The 21,612-nt window shown below is 39.4% G+C and overlaps 1 long non-coding RNA gene and 1 pseudogene across 1 annotated transcript; one reads left to right on the top strand and one right to left on the bottom strand.

Annotated features, from left to right (window-relative positions):
* The first annotated feature begins 1,293 nt into the window (after nucleotides 1–1,293).
* On the top strand, nucleotides 1,294–12,275 carry LOC112644542 (uncharacterized). The gene is made up of 5 exons (XR_003126482.3): nucleotides 1,294–3,299; nucleotides 3,393–3,544; nucleotides 4,261–5,950; nucleotides 6,881–6,925; nucleotides 12,075–12,275. It is a non-coding gene; the product is annotated as an uncharacterized LOC112644542 (long non-coding RNA).
* Nucleotides 12,276–17,513: 5,238 nt separating this feature from the next.
* On the bottom strand, nucleotides 17,514–19,499 carry LOC112643485 (U2 small nuclear ribonucleoprotein B''-like; annotated as a pseudogene).
* Between the last annotated feature and the right edge of the window lie 2,113 nt (nucleotides 19,500–21,612).

The raw sequence follows: 21,612 nt of genomic DNA, 5'->3' as shown, positions 1-21,612 counted from the left end.
GATTATTATTTTGATAAAACTGAAACTTAAACAGTACACCCTAAGTTTGCAGTCACACAGGCAGCAAATATGTTTTGCATTATCACATTTTCCTCAAAATAGCTAGGATTTAGGAAATCAATATTGACATTTTGTCAACGATGTCTTCAATGTCACTTCCTCAGAGAGGTGGTTTCTTCTTTTTTCTTGACTACTCATAATTCCTCCACATTCCTCAGCCTGTCACTTCCTATCACATCACTTAAAAAAAAAAAAGATATATTTATTTATTTGAGAGAGCAAGAGAAGAGGCAGAGGGAGAGAGAGAACCCCAAGCAGATTCTGGGCCTGTGGAGCTCAGAGACCAAGGTGGGGCTCGATTTCACGACCTCAAGATCCCGACCTGAGCCCAAACCAAGAATGGCCACTTAACCAACTGAGCCACCTGGAGTCCCCTCATACCACACTCTTAATCTCACCAGAGTATTTTTCATTACTTGATATTGTAAAACATTATTTCTTGGTTTATTATCTGTCTTTGCTTCTGAGAATCTAAGTTTCTTGAAAAGCGGGGCCTTGAATGTCTACTCCCCAGTGCTCATAGAACAGAGGCACATCGTTGGCATCAATAAATGTTATTTATTCTCCACTTGGTGTTATGAAAACTTGGTGTTATGAATTATCTGAATAAAAATCACATTACTAAAAGAGCAAAAATAGCTCCATAGAAAACTTTTGATAAGTAAATAAAATATTTTTTTAGGAAAATAAAAATAACTAGAATCACAAGACATATATCCAATAATGGAATTACTTCAAAAAATAGTTCCAGGGTCACCTGGGTGGCTCAGTTGGTTTAGTGGCTGCCTTCAACTCAGGTTGTGATTCCCAGGGTCTTGGATTCAAGCCCCGTGGCCGGGTCCCTGCTCAGTGGGGAATCTGCTTCTCTCTTTCCCTCTGCCCTTATCTGCTGTGTCATGCTCTCTCTCTCTCTCTCTCTCTAAAATAAATAAAACCTTTAAAAAATAAACAGCTCCAAGGCATGACAGTTTTACTGTTGAGCCCTTGCAAGCTTTCAACAAATAAAAACTCTGCATGTTACATAAAATGTTTGCTAGCTCAGAAAGTGACCAATTATTCAATTATATATTTGAATATATATATTTAGAACACCTAAAAGAATAAACTTTAAGATTCTTATAACTAGAAAAAAAAACTTAACTCAAATACTTAGAAATAAAACAAATATACAAAAATTTAAATAAGACTTCAATAACATTAATTATTTACTGTGTTAAAAATTAATGTTGTTTTAAAAATTGTGGTTTTTTGTTTTAAAAATTATCCGAAGTAATAAGGACTTAATTTGCGATCAAAAATCCAAGTCAAGGAAAAAAAAAATTCCAAGTCAAGGGCAGCCCAGATGACTCAATGGTTTAGCGCTGCCTTTGGCCCAGGGCGTGAACCTGGAGACCTGGGATTGAGTCCCACATGGGGCTCCCTGCATGGAGCCTGCTTCTCCCTCTGTCTGTGTCTCTGCCTCTCTCTCTCTCTCTCTCTGTGTCTCTCATGAATAAATAAATGAAGTCTTTTAAAAAAAATTCCAAGTCAAAATCTAAATGTTGTTGGAGATGGAGAAGTTATTCTCAAATTTATCCAAGTGTGTGGGAAATAATAGCTGCTGGTATACAAGTGTACAGTACTTGATAAAGGAAGAAGATGAATTTAAAACTAAAGGCTATGTTTTCAACATTTTGGGGGGAAATTGCCTGTTTGGAGGGAAAAAGTATGTCGCATCCACCTCTTATACGGTAAAGCAAATATTACAGACTGGCTACCCTTGTACCGTAACTGGGCCACAAATATATACTGTTTGTTGCCTGGTATTCTAAAAATCAGAGAAATTTTAGACAAAATACAAATGTTTCAGAAAACTGTGAAGAAAAAGTAAATCAGAAAATATAGCAATACTGGACGCTCATCCCCAGATGGCCACAGTTGGCGTGAATAGAGGAGTGGTGGCCCCCTGGTGCTCTGCAGTTTGGCACGATTCTTCCTACCTCCTGTTCTATGCCAGCTTGTCTCATGCATTTATATGAATGGCTCCAGTCCTGTAGGCATTTGAAATTAAAACCTCCAGATGGATCAAGAGTTAGATATAAAAGATAAAATCACGAAATAAATGAGAAGAAAACACCGGTGAATGTTGAACTGGTTCTTATGAATTGGCCTGAGCCAATCTTATTTGGGGCAACTCTTGAGCTGTTTTGTTAATTAATAGTAGTCTCCAAGAGCCGGAAGTGGATGAGGATTAACGACTTCCCCACAACCTCTATCAGGTTATAAAGAAAGCCATTTTCAGAACAAATTCCTCTGCACGTGCAACCATTTATCAAATTATTAGTAGTAGGCAAAACACTTCACCAGAGATCAAATCTTGGTGCCACCCTTGGGCAAATAGGACTCAGGGGTCCCTCGATTCTGGGGTACTGTTCGAGCAAGAGCAGAAGGCATCTCTGAAAATTTTACCCCATGTCATTTAGTTCCACCAACAAGAATCCATCTCACCAACACGAAGCCTTTTCTACCATTTATTTATTGATTAGCAGAACATCTGGTGGTGAGCAGAGAGGGACTAGCCGAAGCGCTCCTCTGTCCTCTTTGGAGTGTGGCCCTTCAGGCTGGAAGCTGCTCACCATTTGCAGGGGGGAGGGTCCTGGTTACAGCAGGGACCACACGGAGCACGGGGCCTACCCCGAGGAGCACCCACTGACAGCCCACTGCCCATGCCAACATCTTTTAACGTGAATGACTGACATAATACTGTCCTTTGTAGACATGCACCTCCCAACCATGAAAGAAATGGAAAGCACTGCAGAGGAGAGGACAATATTGGGGACCACCAGGACGGAAAGCTTCTGTACAGCCAAAATATTGTAAGTGGGAGCCGAAAAACTGTTGGAAATACAAGTATCAAGTATTTCCTACGTGAAATGGACATTATGTTCATTATACACACACAGGTGCATATGTGTGCCCATTCACAGATTACACACATACGTGTTTCTCTTCTCTTCTTTGTCTTTGTGGGCTACCTCATGCCGCGAGAGTGATCCCACGGTCCTCCCGAGGGGTGCAGGTGCACGTGCTTACTCAGCAGACAGCAGATCTTGCCCTCTGCATGCTCATCTCCGGGCTGCTGCTGCTGCTGCCGCCGCTGATGATTCAAGTGCTTCTCCGCTGGCCACGGACCGTCTACCCATCACCACTGAAGAAACCCCATCCTCACCTCAGCCAGAGAAAACTCTCATGCAGCCCAAGTAACTGCACTGTTTTGTTTTGTTATCAGGGAGGGAGGTTTTTGGGTTTTGCTTTGTTTCATTTTGTTCTGCTTTGTCCTTGGCGCGCATCAGTTCCCCGCCACTCCCTCTGGAGGTGCCTGCCTTGACCTGGGAGGACGCTCAACTGCTGTCCTGGGTACTGAAGCTCAAGAACGTGGCTTATCTTTCCTCATGGTTGTTGCTGGCTGCACCTCCCACAACAAACCGAATTCCCAGCAGCCACCGTAAGCAGGAGTAGTTCTAGAATAACACCCTGGGTCAGCATAATACCTCCAACCCTACTCCTTTTTCTGCCCGAGTAGTAACCTTTTCCTGGAATAACTCATCTTGAGAAAATCTTTCCTGTCATGTATAAAAAATCAGTCTTGCTCCAAGGTTCAACTGATAATCACAATGTGATTGTGTTACGTTGGTACATTTCCCAAAACCTGTGTTATTTGGTCGTGCAGTGGACATCTGTTGTTTGTGGCTGCCAAAAATCCATTTCCTCTTCTTTTGAAATGGTCCCCTGAACTTTCGGGGGGAAAACTACTTCTTCACTATTGGATACAACCAAGGAACTATCAATCAAGATGTCCCCATTTCCCCCGGCCAGGGGATCTGCATGTGGCCCAAGTTATACCAATCAGATGCTTCTCTCTCCTTGGAATTTGAAGCTCACGTGGAATGTGAAGAAAGGTGGAAAAAGCAATTGGAGCTGATCAATCCCATCTGGCTGTGACTTATTCCTTTCCATTTTCCCCATAGATGCTTTGGCTCCTTGCTTTTCCAAGACTGACTCTGAGATTGTGTAAAGATGTCCCATATCCTCCAGTCCTCCAACATATTCCTCTGTGCTTGTTAGGTTGGGTTGATTTTTGTTTCTTGCTCCTAAAAGAATCCCGACTGATACAAGTTCTACTCATGACTGCATTTTTATGTAAGTATGATTTTTCTCCAGATTTCCTGTTCCTCAGCTGCATCTATCTACGAGGAGGATTCCAGACTGATCTTACAGACACCGTCCTCCCATCTGGTCTACTTTTCTCTTAGACGCTGGACCTATTCGCAGGCCGGGGCTAAGATCAGATCATGCCTGGAATATGTTATGAAGGTCAAATGACTGTCATGACTCATTTTCAAATTCTCATACTTTCATTTTTTGCTTTTTATTGCCACAAATCAAAAGCACTCTTTGAGTCCCTGATGGGAAGAGAAGAAAACAGATGAAAGCAAGGACTGTGATGTGGAGGTGTGCCTTTCCCTCTTGTCGCCACCTGGCAGGAGTGAATAGGCCAATGCAGGTGTAACCAGGGCTGAGGTTTCTGAGCTAGTCTTTGAGGAAGGCATTCCCTTGCTTTGTATTAGACTTCTTAAAAATGTCTCTTTAATCATCCAGGTCTAAGGCAAAAACCTCCCTGTGAATCGATAGAAAAAAGATATATATAGGTCTCTGGCCCTGGTTCCTGTACAATGCTCCTAAAATCCCTATAATTCCCGAGGTGACAAGAACACTAGGAACGTCTTTTGTTCTAATATTTGATGTTTAAACCCCTGTGTCTGACAGACTTCCTAAATCCCTTGGAATTTCCTTGGTGACAGTGGTGTTTTTTATTCTAATGGGGTGACTCTCTATGGGCTCCAGGATGGGGAATGGTCACCAGAAAGATCAAGACATGAGGAGAAGCTTGGAGCTTTTGGCCCAGTCCCCTATCCTTCAGGAAGGGAGGAAGGAGCTGGAAATTGAGTAAATTATGATCTCGCCTACATGATGGAGCCTTCTTAAGAATCCCAAAACTATCAGGTTCGGGGAGCTTCCAGGTCCCTGAACACATGGAAGTGTTGGGAAGGTGGTATGCCCCGAGAGGGCATGGACTCTCTGTGCCCCCTCCCACATGACTTTCCCTATGCATCTCTTCCCTCTGGGTGCTCATTCTTTATCATATCCTTTTATAACAAACTGGTCAACAGTAAGTAGACTGTTTTCCTGAGTTCTGTGAGCTGTTCTAGCAAATTAATTGAACCTGAGGAGGGTATAATGGTGTAGGAGTGCTGACAATGACTGACTCCATCTTTGGCTCTCCACCTTGTTCATGTTTGCTCAGTGACATCCCTTGGGGCTATTTGTTCCGGGCCCCTGGAGATTAATATACATACTTCAGAAATGCCCACCAAGGCCAGGATAGGGGTGGAGGGAGACTTGTCTTGGCCTCCCAGGAGTCTGTTAGGGATAACATGGTCTTGCCCTTCCTGACTCACAGGTGGTGCTGCAAGATCTAACTGAAGAGTAGCTGTTGGTCAGATGCATGCACCCCCCTTAGGTGTGTGCAAACCCTTTGATCTCACTACAACATCCTTCTGCGTGGCCCCTCACTCTATAACATCTGTGGACTACGTCCCGACTTTTGCAGGGAAAAACTATGCAGCCGCCACGCATCATTCTCTCCCCACTCCTCGCTGTCAGTAAGCAAGTCACCTTGTAGGGAGTGGCCTGCTTCGTTTCTGGTCTCAAAGTGCCTTTTCAGTCTGGGGGATACTTGACTGTTTCCCCTCCACCTTCTAACACATGGGAACCTCCGGGTCATAGCTGATTGGCCTGAAGTACATCTTGAGACACAGCCCTAGCCTGAAGGATCTAATGCTTTCTCCAGGTAGATACTGTCAGAATTAAGTTAAATTGTAGGTCACCCAGCTGCTGTCACAGAATTGCCCCCACAGCTGGTGTCAGAGTGTTGTTAGTGTGGTAGTTGTCATGTGAGAGTAAAGGAGAGACCCAGGAGGAGTGCAGATTTTCCTTACCCATTATTCTTGGAAAAGCCATTTTCATGTTGCTATGTTACATGCTTTTCTCTTCCATATGTATTTTAGGATTATTTCTAAATTCCACGAAAAATCCTGTTGGGATTATATTGGATAATACTGATTCATTAGATTAACTTAGTGTAGGGTTGCCCAGTAAAATACAAGATGCCCAGTTAAATTTGAAGTTCAGATAAATAATAAATTATATAAATATAAGTAAGTAAATGCCTATATATGTGTATATGTTTAGATAGATAGGTAGATAGAGGTATCCATGCAATAATTTTTTAACGTAAATATGTCCCATACAATATTTGGGAGATAGTTCTATAAAAGAGTTATTCATCATTTATTTGAAATTGAAGTTTAATTGAGTATTCTCTATTTTTTTGTTTGTTAAATCTGGCAACCCTAACTTGGGAAGAAATAACATCTTTAAGATATTGAGTCATCCTTTTCACAAACACTCTATACTCTCCATCTATTTCGTGTTTATATCACTAAATAACTAGGGTCGTATATTTTGCTAAGTTTGTTAGATTTATTCCTAAGTGACTTAAAAATTTTAAAGTTATTGTGCATCAAAGGTTATTGCAGAGGAATCCTGTTAATGCTTGTATGTAAGCAGATGGTGATCTCATATTGAACAATCTTCTTGAACTTTATTAACTTGTCTGTAAAGTGTCTTGAATTTTTGTATTCACAATAGAATCACCAAGAAAGAATGAGCTTTCTTTCTGGTTGATAACCTTTTATTTCTTTTATTTTTCACTACACAGACGGGGACCCCCCAGTACAATGCTGAAGAGAGGTGGTAATAGCAGGTATCTTTGTGTAGTTCCTAATTTAAAAGGAATAGATCTAGAATTTTATCAGAGTATTATTGGTTTTAAATGTTTAAAGATAGTTTTGATTAGGTTAAAACTTTTCTATGTCTAGTTGGCAAACAGTTAATAGTAATAGTGAAATATTGTCACAAGTGGATATTTAAACCTACCCAAATTACCTTCTGTACCTATAGAGATCATCACATGGCTTTTCTCCTTTTTTACTGTGGCAAATTTAGTAATTGATTTCCATTTATAAAAACATCTTTTGGTTCCTGGGATATTCCCGACTTAGTCATGGCCCACACCGACGAGGCAAACACACACAGGCATTTTTGGATTCCATTGCAAATTAACACCTTAGCTCAAAGGTTTACTTATATTCCACGTGACATCAGCCTATAATGTTTCTTACAGTATTTATGTCTGATTCTGAACAGAAGGCTATAATGGCCTCATAGGGGAATTTCTTCTTTTTCTAGCCTCTAAAATAGTTTGTGTAACTTTAGGTTGGGCTTTTCCTTGAAACAATCATTCTCAAACTTCAGCACACATCACTGCACGGATTCAGTGATATCAAACGCAGAATCTCTAATTTAGGAAGTATGAAGGAGAGCTTGAGAATTGGCATTTCTGACACATTCTCGGACGTTGCTGACGCTTTTGGTCTGAGGGCTGGATTTTAAGAAACATTGCTTTATAAATCTCATTTATAAAACCTGAAGAGCCAAGTTGATTGTTTTGTGTTCTTAAATAATTGATAACTTTTAAACTATTAATTCACTGTCTTAATGATGTAGTTCTAGTCTAGTTTGCTTTTCGGTCTATTTGGTAACATATAGTTCTCTGAGAAATTGTCTAGTTCTCCCATGTTTTCACTTATGTTCACAGAATTATTCAAGATATTCTCTGATGTTTTAATGTTTTAAATTTCTACTGCACTGTGTACTCTTTTGCAGCTCTAATATTATCTGTTCGCGACTTCTCCCCAGTGGTACCGTAGAGCTGGCTTGTACTGGCCGCTGAGAGCCAACTCTGTGCATCTCTTCCCAATCTGTGTACCGTGACATCGTTTTGGTAGATTAAAATCAGCAAAAGTGGTGATATTTACCTTTGGAAATCAGAAATGTCAGAAATGGGAGCATACTAGCACCCCAGAGAGAGCTGCTTTAACTCAACACTCTTTCTCTTCCCATCTTCCTCTGCCTCTTTCCCTCTCCCTCTGTCTCTCCCATCAATCTTGTTACATATTTTTCTATTTTATTAGTCCTTTTCAAGAAAATATTTTTGGTTACAAGCAGGGAGGAGAGGTAGAGGGAGAAGAAAACTTCCCAAGGAGCAGGGAGCCCAATGTGGGGCTTGATCCCAGGACCCTGGGATTATGACCCAAGCTGAAGGCAGACGCTCAACCCACTGAGCCACCCACGTGTCCCTCCTGTTATTATTTTTCTAAGTTCTTGGTTGATTAGCTCATTAATTCTTAGTTTTTGTAATATTTGCATTTTAAGACTACACATTTTCCTCTAGAAACCTTTAATTCTATTGCACAAGCCTTATTCTATTGGGGTTTTAGTTATAATTCATGACTTAATGTTTCATAATAAACACTATTAGGATTTCTTCTTTGGCTCATGACTTACCTAGAATTGTGGACCTCTTTTAAATGTCCAGATATTTGTTACAATAATTTGGATTGATTTATTTATTAGGCTGTAAATTATTGGTTTGTTATTTCATCCTAGTAGCAGAGTAGTTATGGAATGTGGCATATGTTATTGATTGTTTGGCATTTATGGAGAATACTTTGCGGTCCAGAACCTGATCCACCTCTGAAAATCTTCTTTGAGCTTGAAAGGAATGTGCATTCCCTGACTGTCCTCTAAATTATTAATTTGTTGTTCATTGCTTTAAAAATATTTTTAAATATTAACTGTCAATTACTATGCTTTAACTACCAGTTTCTGAGAGAAGCATGTTAACACTTTCCATTATGTAGAGTCTTGGTCCCACCTCAATCTGCCTGCTTGCCTGGGAGGCCCAGCACCTACACGTGGTTCTGACTGACTGCTCTGTAGGCCAGGACATCAGCTTCACCTTCCCCTCTCTATTAATTGCTTGATTTCTATGTTTATGGCTCCTAGAGTTTTCTTGCTTTTCTTTCAAGCTAAGAGTTGTACTATGCCATTTAAAAACAATTTCATCCAAATGAGGGAAAAAAAAGATATCATCCAGGATTTTCTTTTTTTCTTTTTAAAAATATTTTATTTATTTATTTATGAGAGACACACAGAGAGGCAGAGACACGGCAGAGAGAGAAGCAGGCTCCATGCAGGGAGCCCTATGAGGGACTCGATCCTGGAACTCCAGGATCACGCCCTGGGCCGAAGGCAGGCGCTCAACTGCTGAGCCACCCTGGTGTCCCTCATCCAGGATTTTCATGATAGTTCAAGGGAAGCCGTTTATACCAGCTCCTCCCTTTCTTCTGCGCTGCCCTTCTAACATTAATTTCTTTTAACTGAGATGAAAGTTCCAACTTTTGGCCTCATTGATTCTTTTCTTCTATAGCTTTCTTATTTTTCATTTGTTATTTCATTCTAATCTCTTGGATTCACCCCCTCATTTTCTTGTCATTGTTTTGTACTTAAATTTTATAAAAGCAGTTAAGACTTGATTTCTCAGTGGAGAACTTTTTAAAGGAGAGGTATATGTTTTGTATATAATTTTCTTAGTCTACATTTGTAGCATTGTCCTTTTTTCTTCTGCAGCTTTTAAGAAAATTTACTGAAATTTTGCTTGTGCAAAATTTTTCTGTATAAGTATGCTTGAAAATCTTCCTATGTAGAAGTATGCTTGGAGAGACCATGCAACTGCTGTAGAATTTAGTCAACAGATAGCTATTATATATAATCTTATTAAAGAGAATATTTGGTTTAGTTTTTCATCTAATTGACCATAATGAACTGAGAATACATGGCACATTTATTTACTCCTTTTATGCCTCTGAAAATTTTTCTTAAATATTTTGTGCTATATTCTTAATGGTATTTATTCAAATGGTATTTATTCAAATGGTAGTTAAATAGGTTTAAAAAAGTGGTGTGATATATAAGAGCTTGCAATGGTATGTAGAGTTACATGACTTTTTTTTTTTAAAGATTTTATTTATTTGACAGTGAAAGAGTGTACAAGCAGGGGAAGTGGCAGAGGGAGAGGGAGAAGCAGGCTTAATCCCAGGAGCCCGGGATCATGACCTGAGCTGAACGCAGACACTTAACCAACTGAGCCACCCAGGAGCCTCTAACATTACATGACTGTTAAATAACCATTGTGGCTTTTATACTTTATTATCATATATTACTTTTTTCTTATAATTTTTTTGCTTGAATTGTAATTTGTTATTTCAAGATTCCCTCAACAAATAGAATATTGCATCATACATTGCTCATTTATATATAATTGTTAAGATCTTTCTATTCTGGAAACAGAAAGATCATATATACATCTCATATCTGTGATACAATCACTGTGTATCTCTCTAATTGAATATTTCCTCAACTGTTAAATGAAAATAGGTGTGGAATCTTACTTCATAAGATTGTATTAAAATTAAGTATTATGTCATTATATGATTATCATATGTAAAGCATAATCACTATATTATATATAAGCTTATAATAACTGTCATCTATATATCTAACATATATATCATAGCACTTGGAAAATAGTGAACATTCAATAAATGTTAGATCAAGAAATGAAGAGAATTATCCCTCAAGCAGCATTCAAATACTGGCAAATAAACTAAAAAAAAAAAAAGTTGGGAGGGAAGCTAAACATATTGCAGTTTAATACCATTGACTCTGTGACTCACATTGTTAATGGAAATAAGTTAGGGCTTTTTAAATTTAGGCAGAGCATAATTCTATTAATAAATAACATTTGTTCTGTGGTTTAGTTTATAAAGTAGTCCAAATCTTGAAAGTTTTTATTTAATTATGTAAGCATTAGAAAAATATCTTTCAAGTTTCAGTGGGATATTATGATGAAGAGAGTTGTAAGGAAAAATCTATTCTGCATTGATGGGCAAGAGATCCAACACGAGGTTGAGAGTGGAGCCAGAAAGATCAGATAGGAGTTTATTTTAATCTAGAGATATATGATGGCAAGAGATCTGAGAGACAGCATTGAGAAAAAATAGGAAACTTGCCAAAGAATAACATACATCTTGGTGAAAATCAACAGTCTCCAGGGTTTCAAAGTAAATCTTTAAAAACAAAGTCTTTCGCACATCTATAAATTCTCAGAATTTTTAAAGGGGAATTTAGCTTCTACTTCTATTTGAAAAATACTCACACCCAACCCCCACCCTCCTCCCCTTCCACCACCCCTAGTTCGTTTCCCAGAGTTAGGAGTCTTTATGTTCTGTCTCCCTTTCTGATATTTCCCACACATTTCTTCTCCCTTCCCTTATATTCCCTTTCACTATTATTTATATTCCCCAAATGAATGAGAACATACACTGTTTGTCCTTCTCCGATTGACTTACTTCACTCGGCATAATACCCTCCAGTTCCATCCACGTTGAAGCAAATGGTGGGTATTTGTCATTTCTAATGGCTGAGTAATATTCCATTGTATACATAAACAAACATTTTTTTCCATTTTTGAGCACATAATTATTTGTTTAAAAATACACTTTAAAATTTTAGATGAGAACTTTCCCTTCCAGTCAAGATGAATCTAATAGGGGTCAGATTTTACCCACATCCATTGCCTTAAACAATTTTAAAAAGAGAACATGTAAGAAGTAAAAGTTGTCAAAAAAAAAAAAAAAGGAAATAAAAGTTGTCAGATATTGGATAACAAACAGCACAGAATTGTGACTCCTGAGAGAAGACAACTAAATAGTATGTGCCCTAATATTTTCTAGTAGCTTGGAGAGAGTTTTCATGCCACAGTAAAGTTATAGGAACCCAAACAGAACCCAAGAGTCTTACTAAGTTGAAGAGTAAAAAGTCAAAATTTAGGGAGGCTAAGTTGGCTAAAATTTGCTATTGAGATTACTGGAGAGGAAAGAACTGCACAGAAAGAGTTCCAGAGATTTTTAGAGGAATCTTTTGAGTCTTTTTTTTTTTTTTCTTTTGAGTCTTTAGCTGAAAAGTCATCTACATATAATAAGGAAGAGGTTTTGAAAACTCCCTGAGGATCACATAAAGCACCACCATGAAGGAGGAGAAGAATAATTCCTAGAAATCACGCAGGTTTGGAAATTGTTCATGTTCCTACCTGAAAATGTGTGAAGATCATATAATACAAGGCTCATCTGATAGAATTCTCAAGAGTATTATCTTCCTAGGGGTGGTGGAGAGGGAGGAGGGCGGGGGGTGGGGGTGAATGGGTGACGGGCACTGAGGGGGGCACTTGATGGGATGAGCACTGGGTGTTATTCTGTATGTTGGCAAATTGAACACCAATAAAAAATAAATTTATTATAAAAAAGAAAAAAGAGTATTATCTTCATGAAATTACATTATCACTAGACTGTGAGTTGCTTTAGGCACTGTTCTGATGAACTCCTACTCACCCTGTTGGTGCAGGAAGGGTCTCTTACACTAAATAGTACAGGATTGTCAAACACATGCACCCAACGATGGTGCCAGAAGAGATTGGCAGCAAATTCCACGAGGGTCACATGGCATTGCCTTTGGGAGCAAAGTAATTCCAATGTGGCTATGCAGGCAGGCTTTGTAGTTTATAAGCGGTGCCCCTTGGTTCTTATGAGATGTTGTGATCGGCTTGTTTGAATAGTTTTGTGGACTGGCAGGAGATAAGACATGTTAAGTTGACGACCTAGTACAGTGCAGCTGGTCCAACTGATAAGGGAACTAACCAGATGGATAGACTTTCCCATGAGAGCAGGGAAACACATAGCTAGGCCTGTGGGGACCTGTGAGGCCAAAGGTAACAAGGCAGCATTTGAAATTTTAGTTTTAACTCTACAGCCCCACTATAATGAAGTTTGAAAGAAAACTCAGAATGATCTGATTATAGGTAACTTTCCTATTGCATAACTTACCTATAGCTTACATATTATAAGTAACACGCTGGAACAAAATTTAAGAGAATTTAAAGGAATATAACAAAATAGAGCAACTGATACTATAAATCCACAAAATAAAAATTAAAAATCTTCTTCAAATGAGTAAGAAAATTCTGACCCATACTATTATAAAATTGAATCAATAGGAATTAATCTGGAAATAACAGAGATGTTGAAATTGGCAATGACATATAAACAGCTCTTATAAATATGACCCACATGTTCAAGGAGGTAGAGCAAAACATGAAATGATGAGAATAAAATCTTTTTTAATATCGAAGCTATAAAAATGGCCAACATGGAACTTCTATTTTTTTTTTTAATTTTTTTTTTATTTATTTATGATAGTCACAGAGAGAGAGAGAGAGAGAGAGAGAGAGGCAGAGACACAGACAGAGGGAGAAGCAGGCTCCATGCACTGGGAGCCTGATGTGGGATTCGATCCCGGGTCTCCAGGATCGCGCCCTGGGCCAAAGGCAGGCGCCAAACCGCTGCGCCACCCACGGATCCCCAACATGGAACTTCTAGAGAGGAAAAATACAACATCAGATATGAAGAATGCACTGTATGGAATTAAGAACAGTCTAGGTACAGTAGAATAAGAGATCAGTAAACTTGAAGACATAGCAATAGAAACTATCCATAATGAAGTACAGGAGGGAAAATTAGATTGAAAAAACAAAGAATCCAGGTCCAGTAGGACAATGTCCAGCCTTCTAATATATGTGTAATTGAAATTCCAGAGGAAAAGGATGAGATGTCAGAAAAACATTTGAAGACAAAACGTGTAAATGTTTTCTAAAGTTGATGAAAACTGATAGACCCGCTGACCTGGAAAAGTCAATAAAAGTTACTCAGAAAACCATGTTAAATCACATCATAATCTATTATAAAAAGAAAAAAAAAGAGAAAATCTTAACAGTATTAGGAATAAAATAGAACAAAAATAAAATAGAATTAAAAAACAACATGCAATCCAAATGAAGGCAGGAAAAATGGATCAAATTACAGATGGGAAACTAAGAAAACAAATACCAAAAGTTAATAGATTTAAACCTATAAGTATTGATAATTGTATTTAATGTAAATGGCCTAATACACCAATTAAAATGCAGAGATAGTTAGGATTTTTTTTTTTTTAAAGAAAGACTCAATTATATGCTGTCTACAAGACTGGAATTTAAATAGAAAAGAGCGGCTAAGGTAAAAGTAAAAGCATAGGAAAAAGGAGACCACGCATGGAAAAATAAATGGCATGCAAAGGCCAATCAAAAGAACACTTCCACTTCTGGCCATGATGAAGAAACAGGGATGGAGTTTACCCACACATAAGGAACAAATAAAAAATGTATAAATAATATGGAACAATAATTTCAAAACACTGCACCTAGAGTTACAAGGAGAGTGATTTCTGATTTCTGATGGATGGGAAACCCATGAGGTGAGGACTGTGCTATCCTCACCACAATGCTTTGAGAGAGTTTCCAGGTCAAGAAGGAGGGAGGAAATTGTCAAATTCCCTGAAAGCATTAATTCCTGAAGCTCATTCATGAACAAATAAATAATCTAAATACTCCTATACCTGTTAATGAGGTTGAAACTGTGGTTATAAAGCTTCCCACAAAGACAACTCCAGGCTCACATTGCTTACTGGGTAAACTCTAACAAATATCTAAGGGAAGAACAATATTAATTCTAGACACACTGTTCCAAAAATTAACGAGGAAGTCATATTCCCCAACTTGTTCACTATGAAGTTACTATGAAACTGACTCCAAAACCACGCAAAGGCATTCCAAGAAACATAATAAAACAAACAAATAAGAAAAATTACTCATCACTATCCCTCATAAGCATCTTTATAAAAGTCCCAAACAAAATTTTAGCAAATTGAGCCCCCAAATATGGATAATTCGTCATAACCAAGCTGAGCTGTATCCAGGAATAGAGGATTGGTTTAACAGGAAATGTAGCAATGTATTCACTACCTTACAAGCTAAAAATGAAAAGTCAGATTGAAAACTTACCTCAACAAACAGAAAAAAACCACTTGACAAAATTCTATATCTATTCCCTGTGAAATACTCAGCAAAGAAAGAACACAAGAATACACCCTCAACTGGAAAAAGGAAATCCACAAAAACCCAACATAACACTTCACGGTAGAAGAACAAATGCTTTCCCACTCACGATGTCAGGACAAGACAGGGAGGCCTGATGTTCCTAAACGCGTCGCGGAGGGGGAAATGGCTTCATCGTGATGGGGTGGCGTGTCTGGAGTGAAATTTCCCGTGGATTCCTGCGTGCACACATGCGAGTGCCTGTGTGGTTACTGCTCAGGGACAGAATGGATAGAAGGGTCACGGGCTGCCCGATTCCTTCCCAGCAGCCAAGAGGATGCAACTTTACCCTGCTTCTTTCTATTTAATGACTTTTGATTAATTGAACAATTTGCAGCAAGTGACTGCAGTTTGGATCCCCGATTCCACCCAACATGAATTCAAACTCCACCTAGTATTCATTCAAAACCACTGTGTTTTGTTTTAAGGGAAAATGACATTTTTAGGGCGGTTAAAGTGAGAAGGACGTGGGTCTGGAATCAAGGATTCTGGTTGTGATATTGGTTCTGCCACTGAAGCAAGTGCTTTATCCCTTCTTGGCCTCTGCATCTCATCCAGTAAGTAAAGAGCTAGACCGAAAGGCCTCCTTAGTTCTCTCCTCGTTTGGAATTTTAATAAATGTTCGGATTAATCTCCCTCAAACTTTAGTGTGCATCGAAGTCCCCCAGAAGGTTTGCTAAAACACAGATTTCTGATTCCTGCATCCAGAGATTCTGATTCAGCAGATGTGGGTGCAGCCAGACATTTTGCATTTCTGACAAGTTCCAAGGCCTGGCTGCTGCTGCTGTCCCTCGGGCGACCCTTGGCATAGCCCGGGTCAGCAATCCAGAGGTTGCACTGGTTGCCCTTCTGTCTCAAGACGTGAGATGATATATTTTTGGAATAAAATCAGTCATAAATACTCCAGTAAGGCTGTATGCTTTAAATAGTCCATCATATTAAAAAAAATACTTCTGTTGCTGTAAAAAGCTAGTATTTATTACTTTATGTTACTGTTTTGGGCAGGTTAATGAAGTACGTGACTGGTTTCTCTGTGTGCATTAGCAGACTTAATCCCCTTTATTGAATGTGTTTTCATATGGAGTCTTTTGATTTGCATTTTGGTTGGTATTTTGAACACAGGTTTAGGGTCTTTTGCCTTCAGGAGCTTGTAATCAAGTGAGAGAGACGGGCATGAACAAACAATTCTTAAAGCATCAAATAAAAATGCTAAAATTATTTTAAAAAATACAACATACACCCCTTTATAACAAAGGTATATGAGGGAGAGATTAATTATTTATTTTTGAGGATTTTATTTATGTATTTGAAAGAGAGGGGGGTAGGGGAGCAGCAGGCAGAGGGAGAGGGAGAAGCAGACATCCCACTGGGCAAGGAGCCCAGGATGTGGGGCTCAATCCCAGGCCCTGGGGATCCTGACCAGAGCCAAAGGCAGATGCTTAACCCCTCGAGCCACCCAAGCGCCCCCTGGGAGAGATTAATTCTAATTGGAGGTTACAGAGAAGAGGAAACACATAATCTGTGATGTCCTGGTGATGAGGCTCTGGTATAGAAAATGCCAGACTCAGGGGATGCAAGGATCTATTTTAACTACTTTTCTATAGTCAAAGACAACTAGCCTAGCGGGAACTTTCTTTTGGGGTCCTATATACACTTGAAAAGTGTACATTTAAGCACACTTAGAATAATCAAGAAATAGGGGATCCCTGGGTGGCCCAGCAGTTGAGCACCTGCCTTCAGCCCAGGGCATGATCCAGGGGTCCCAGTTGAGTCCCACATGGGGCTCCCTGCATGGAGCCTGCTTCTCCCTCCATCTGTGTCTCTGCCTCTCTATGTCTCTGCATCTCTCATGAATAAATAAATACAATCTTAAAAAAAAGAATAATCAAGAAATAATTGCTCTCTAAATATGCTTACACACACGCACAGCCATGATAGCCATAGAAGATGTCACTTTTAAATTACTACTTTCCATCAACAATAATACCTTCTAAATTTTTATGCTCATGAAGAATGGATGAGCAAATGTATCAGTTGAATCAGACACTGGTGAAATCAAATTTAAAATAGAATGAATTCTGAAAATAAATTTGGGTGAAACCCATGGTGTAACATGTGTTTTCTGCCTGAATGTAAATCTGAGTTATACTTTTAAACTGTATGTACATACTGTATGTGTAATCATGTGTTATAGATGGAAGATAATTAAAATATTTAGAAATTAAAGTTTAGATGCACAGAGGTTTTTTTTTATAGAATACAAATAAAAGTTAATCGTACAAAAATGAGGCCTTCATATTTTATAGTTCAATAAGGCTAAACAAAAACTAGGTTATTTTTTAGAATTCACAAAAATTTCTCTGTCACTCCCCCACATCCCAACTATTAAAATGGCCTGACCAAATGTCATCAAAACAAACACTTTAAATAACACCAAGTCCTTTAAAGACAACTATGCCATATGTTATTTTTTGGCATATGTGATCTTCATGGCATGGGACGGTGTGATTTTGAATCCCTGTAAAGCATCCCTGGCACCTCCAGCCTGTCCATCATTTTCAAATTCAACAAAAGCAATGTCATGCCTCCCGGGTACCAAACGTACTTCTTTGAAGCCCAGAAACTGATTAAACAGCATAGACAACATCATCTCATTAGTCTCTTCTGGTAAATTGTTGAGGAATAAAATATAGTTTGGAGGGTAATCAGGGACCTGAGGATTTGGTGTTGAATTTCCTTGGGCATTTGCTGCATTTGGTGTTCCCTGACCAGGCTTTTTGTTTGCAGTGGTCGCAGTCTGTTCCACAGTTTTTGCTTTTTTCTTTCCCTTCTTCTATTCTTTGTCAGCCAAAGTGCCACGCATTTTAGATATTATATCCGAATCTGTTTTTGCCTACTGGGTTCGCATTGGTTTACCATAAAATGGAAATCCTTGTAACTGTCTCAAGCCATTTGTGGATGAGCCCAGTTCCTTAAAAATAACAAAGGCTTGCCCCCTCATCTTCATGGTCTGTAAAGCTACAATACCTACCACAGGGCCAAACTGAGAAAACAAGGCGTACAGGGATCACTTCAATTCTTCTTTTTTAATTTTGTCTTTCATATTGTTCATGTAAATTATATGATTTGGTCTGATATCCGTGTTTGCAGTTAAACTGTTTCAAATTGCCTGGGGCCTGCGCTGGTCAGGTGCACCGAGGCTTGACCAGACCCCAGGCTGCACCCCTGGGTTTTATTCCTTTGTTCCAGTTCCCTACCGCCTTATGCTGAGGGGTCGACCTGGTGTTCGTAACCATTGCTTCCATGTATTGAAGGACTATTCTGTGCTATCCACACGGTATCCGTTTTCTTGAATAATCCCAACAATCCTAGAAAATAAGTAGTACTCAGTTCATCTAAGATCCAGCTCACACGAGTTGTCTGTTTTGCAAACACTTTGGCAGATTTCTACCTGACTCCAGAGCCAATGCCCGTGTGCAAACTGCTCATGTGGCCTCGAACTATTCTCGTTTGACCCAGGGAAAAAAAGGAAAACCCTGCTAATATAATTGCATTGTTGTCAGTGTTATGGCTCTTCGTGTCTCCACTCCTCCCGTTGGGTGTGTCTCTTGATCGGCAAATAGAAGAGGAGAGTCATCCGGACTCAACGGGCTAGTAATGAATCTTGCAGGCCCCGCTGTATTTACAGATGGAAGAAACTCCAGAAACATGAAGGTCAATGCAAATTATCAGAACTTAGGATCTGTGGAGTGGGAACAGGGGGTCACGTAGGCAGGTAAGGCAATAGGTGCGGTGTAACACTTAAGAACACACAGATAACCTTTGGGGCCAAGTAAGTGTATCTAGTTAGTTCCAAACAAAGTGTGTGACTCTAACAACACAGTTCTTTCTTTCTTTCTTTCTTTCTTTCTTTCTTTCTTTCTTTCTTTCTTTCTTTCTTTCTTTCTTTCTTCTCTCTCTCTTTTTTTGAATTTATTTATTTGAAAGAGAGAATGTGGGAGAGAGAGTGAGCATGAGCAGGGGGGCAGGGGCAGAGGGAGAAGCAGGCTTCCCGCTGAGCAGGGAGCCCAACTCGGGGCTCCATCCCAGGACTCCGGATCATGACCTGAGCTGGAGGCAGACCCTTACCCGACTGAGCCACCCCGGGGCTCTCCTTCCTCTTCCATAATTATCCAACTCTCAGATTCACTAGTTACCTCAAGAGACAGTTTCTGCCTTCCAGGTTAGCTTCCCATAGCACTTCCTTCTGGGAAGTGTCCAAGGTTTGGACCCTTGCTGGCTTCTCAGACATCTGTGCATCGCTGGCCTGTTTCTGCTTGAGTGGTGTGGCAGGTGAAGGGCAGCCACACATTCTCTGGTACTCCTTTTATCAGGAGACACGGCCTATTTGTCTTCCTCTTGAATCTGGGCTGCCATTAGGCTATTTCGACAAACAGAAAGAGACTATGTGCAAGAGACTGTGGCAGCTCTGGAGCTTGTTTTTATGAGGGTAGCAGCTTTTGCTTTGGGCTCCTAAAGCCCCAAGACAAAAAATAAGAAGTCGGACTGCCCTGCTGGAGAGACCACAGAGAAAGGCCTGAGAATACAGAGAGTCAGAGAGAGAAAGAGAGAGAGAGGCCTAGCTGAGCCCCATCCTTCCAGTTGACTGTGGCAAGGTATCACGTGAATGAGGGAAGTTACCTTAGATCTTTCAGCCCCACCCAGGCACCAGCTAAAAATGGGTGAGTCAGCACCCTATAGAACAAAACTCTTGCCCAGGTACATATGCCCAAATTCCTGGCTCATAAAATAATGACATATAATAAAATAGTTCTTGTTTTAAGCCATTAAGTTTGGGAGTGATTTTTACACAGCCGTAGATAATGGAAGAAACAAGTAGAAATTCTGAATCTTGGACTTATGTTCCCCTACGGGATAGTTCCTATCAGTTTCTTCTTCTCCCTATCACTGAAGGTAGATGGTTCCCTTCAAATCACACCGATAAAGCCATCCATGCAGTAAAGACTCATCTGCCTGAATTCTGGTTCCCAGGATCCTTTTGCAGGCATGTCCCATTTGTCTTGAGTCTTGCTTATTTAGACGCACCCCCTCTCCTGCCTGTGTCTTTATAAAGCGTGCATGCCTTATTTTTTGTGTGTATGGATTTTTCTCTGTGATTGTGTTACAATGGGAGTCTTTTTATATTGATTTCACCTTGCCTCTGTGGGATGTGTGCATGCTCCTCTCTGTTGGTACCTTTTGGTCCGAGTCTTAATCATTGTGTGTGGGTCAATTTTTACATGTTTGACTTTCCATCTTTTCTTTTTCAGTCTCTGTTTCTTTCTACTGAATTCTCTCAATCTCTCCAGGAACAGGTAGCCGAGTGAAGTGGTTTAGGGCACAGACACCATAGTCACATTGCTGGGACCAGACCTCAGGTGTGCCACATACTGTATGATGACCTCAGGACACGTTTAGCATCTCAGTGTTACAGTCTTCCCATCTGAAATATGAAGGTTGTAATATTCCCCAACTCACAGAACTGTAGGTTGGTACATACCTCCGCACAGATGTCTGTCTATATGGGGATGCGTGTACAATTGACCCTTAGATAACACAGGAGTTATGGGCCCCCCCATGGAGTTGATAATCCACGTGTAAGTTTTGATTCCCTGAACCTAACTACTAAATAGCCGATTGTTGACTGGAAGCTTTACTAATAACATAAGCAGTTGACTAGCACATATTCTGTATGTTATGTGTATTATATACTATACATTATACAATAAAGTAAGCTAGAGAAAGGAAAATGTTATTAAGAAAATCATAAGAGAGATACATTTACAGCGCTGTATTGTAGAAAAATTTGCTTATAAGTGACCCACATAGTTTAAACACATCTGAAATATGAAGATAATAATAGTCTCCAATTCATAGAGTGTATGTGAGCCTATTCAGATGATATTGGCCTAAAATAAGCATTCTCTAAGCATCAGACATGATTACAAATTTGATTTTCACTGAGTCTCCTAGTCTCCATTCCCTGTGCCCTGCTCATTCCCTCCTGTTCTTCACCTTTCTCTAGAAAGTAAGTGAAAGGGACATTTTATTATTTTTTGGAGTAAATCAATAGAATTCAACATTCCCGTTAATAATTTTAAAAACGAATAGACTCTGATTCATTTCTCTATCAAAAAACTCCACAACTGGTCAACTACACTTCAATAATAAATAAATAAAAATTACACAATGAGATACAAGAATCTTTAAATTTGAATGAATATTCACTTAATTTTTCTCTCTCTCTCCTTTGGCACAAAGACTGAATATATGAAAAGATTCCTCATCCAGGCTTAGATTGGGGAGGATTTCAATGTTGTGTTTTTGTGGTGACATCTGTCCATCATGTCCATTTCTTGGAGGGAGAATTCTGTGGGTGGACTCAGCCCAATGCATTTTCTGATAGACCATGTCCAAGTTTATCA

Source organism: Canis lupus, chromosome 1 (genome assembly GCF_003254725.2).
Source record: "Canis lupus dingo isolate Sandy chromosome 1, ASM325472v2, whole genome shotgun sequence".
Lineage (NCBI taxonomy): Eukaryota > Metazoa > Chordata > Mammalia > Carnivora > Canidae > Canis > Canis lupus.
The sequence above is the reverse complement of the archived record's forward strand: the minus strand, read 5'-3'. Positions and strand labels throughout refer to the sequence as shown.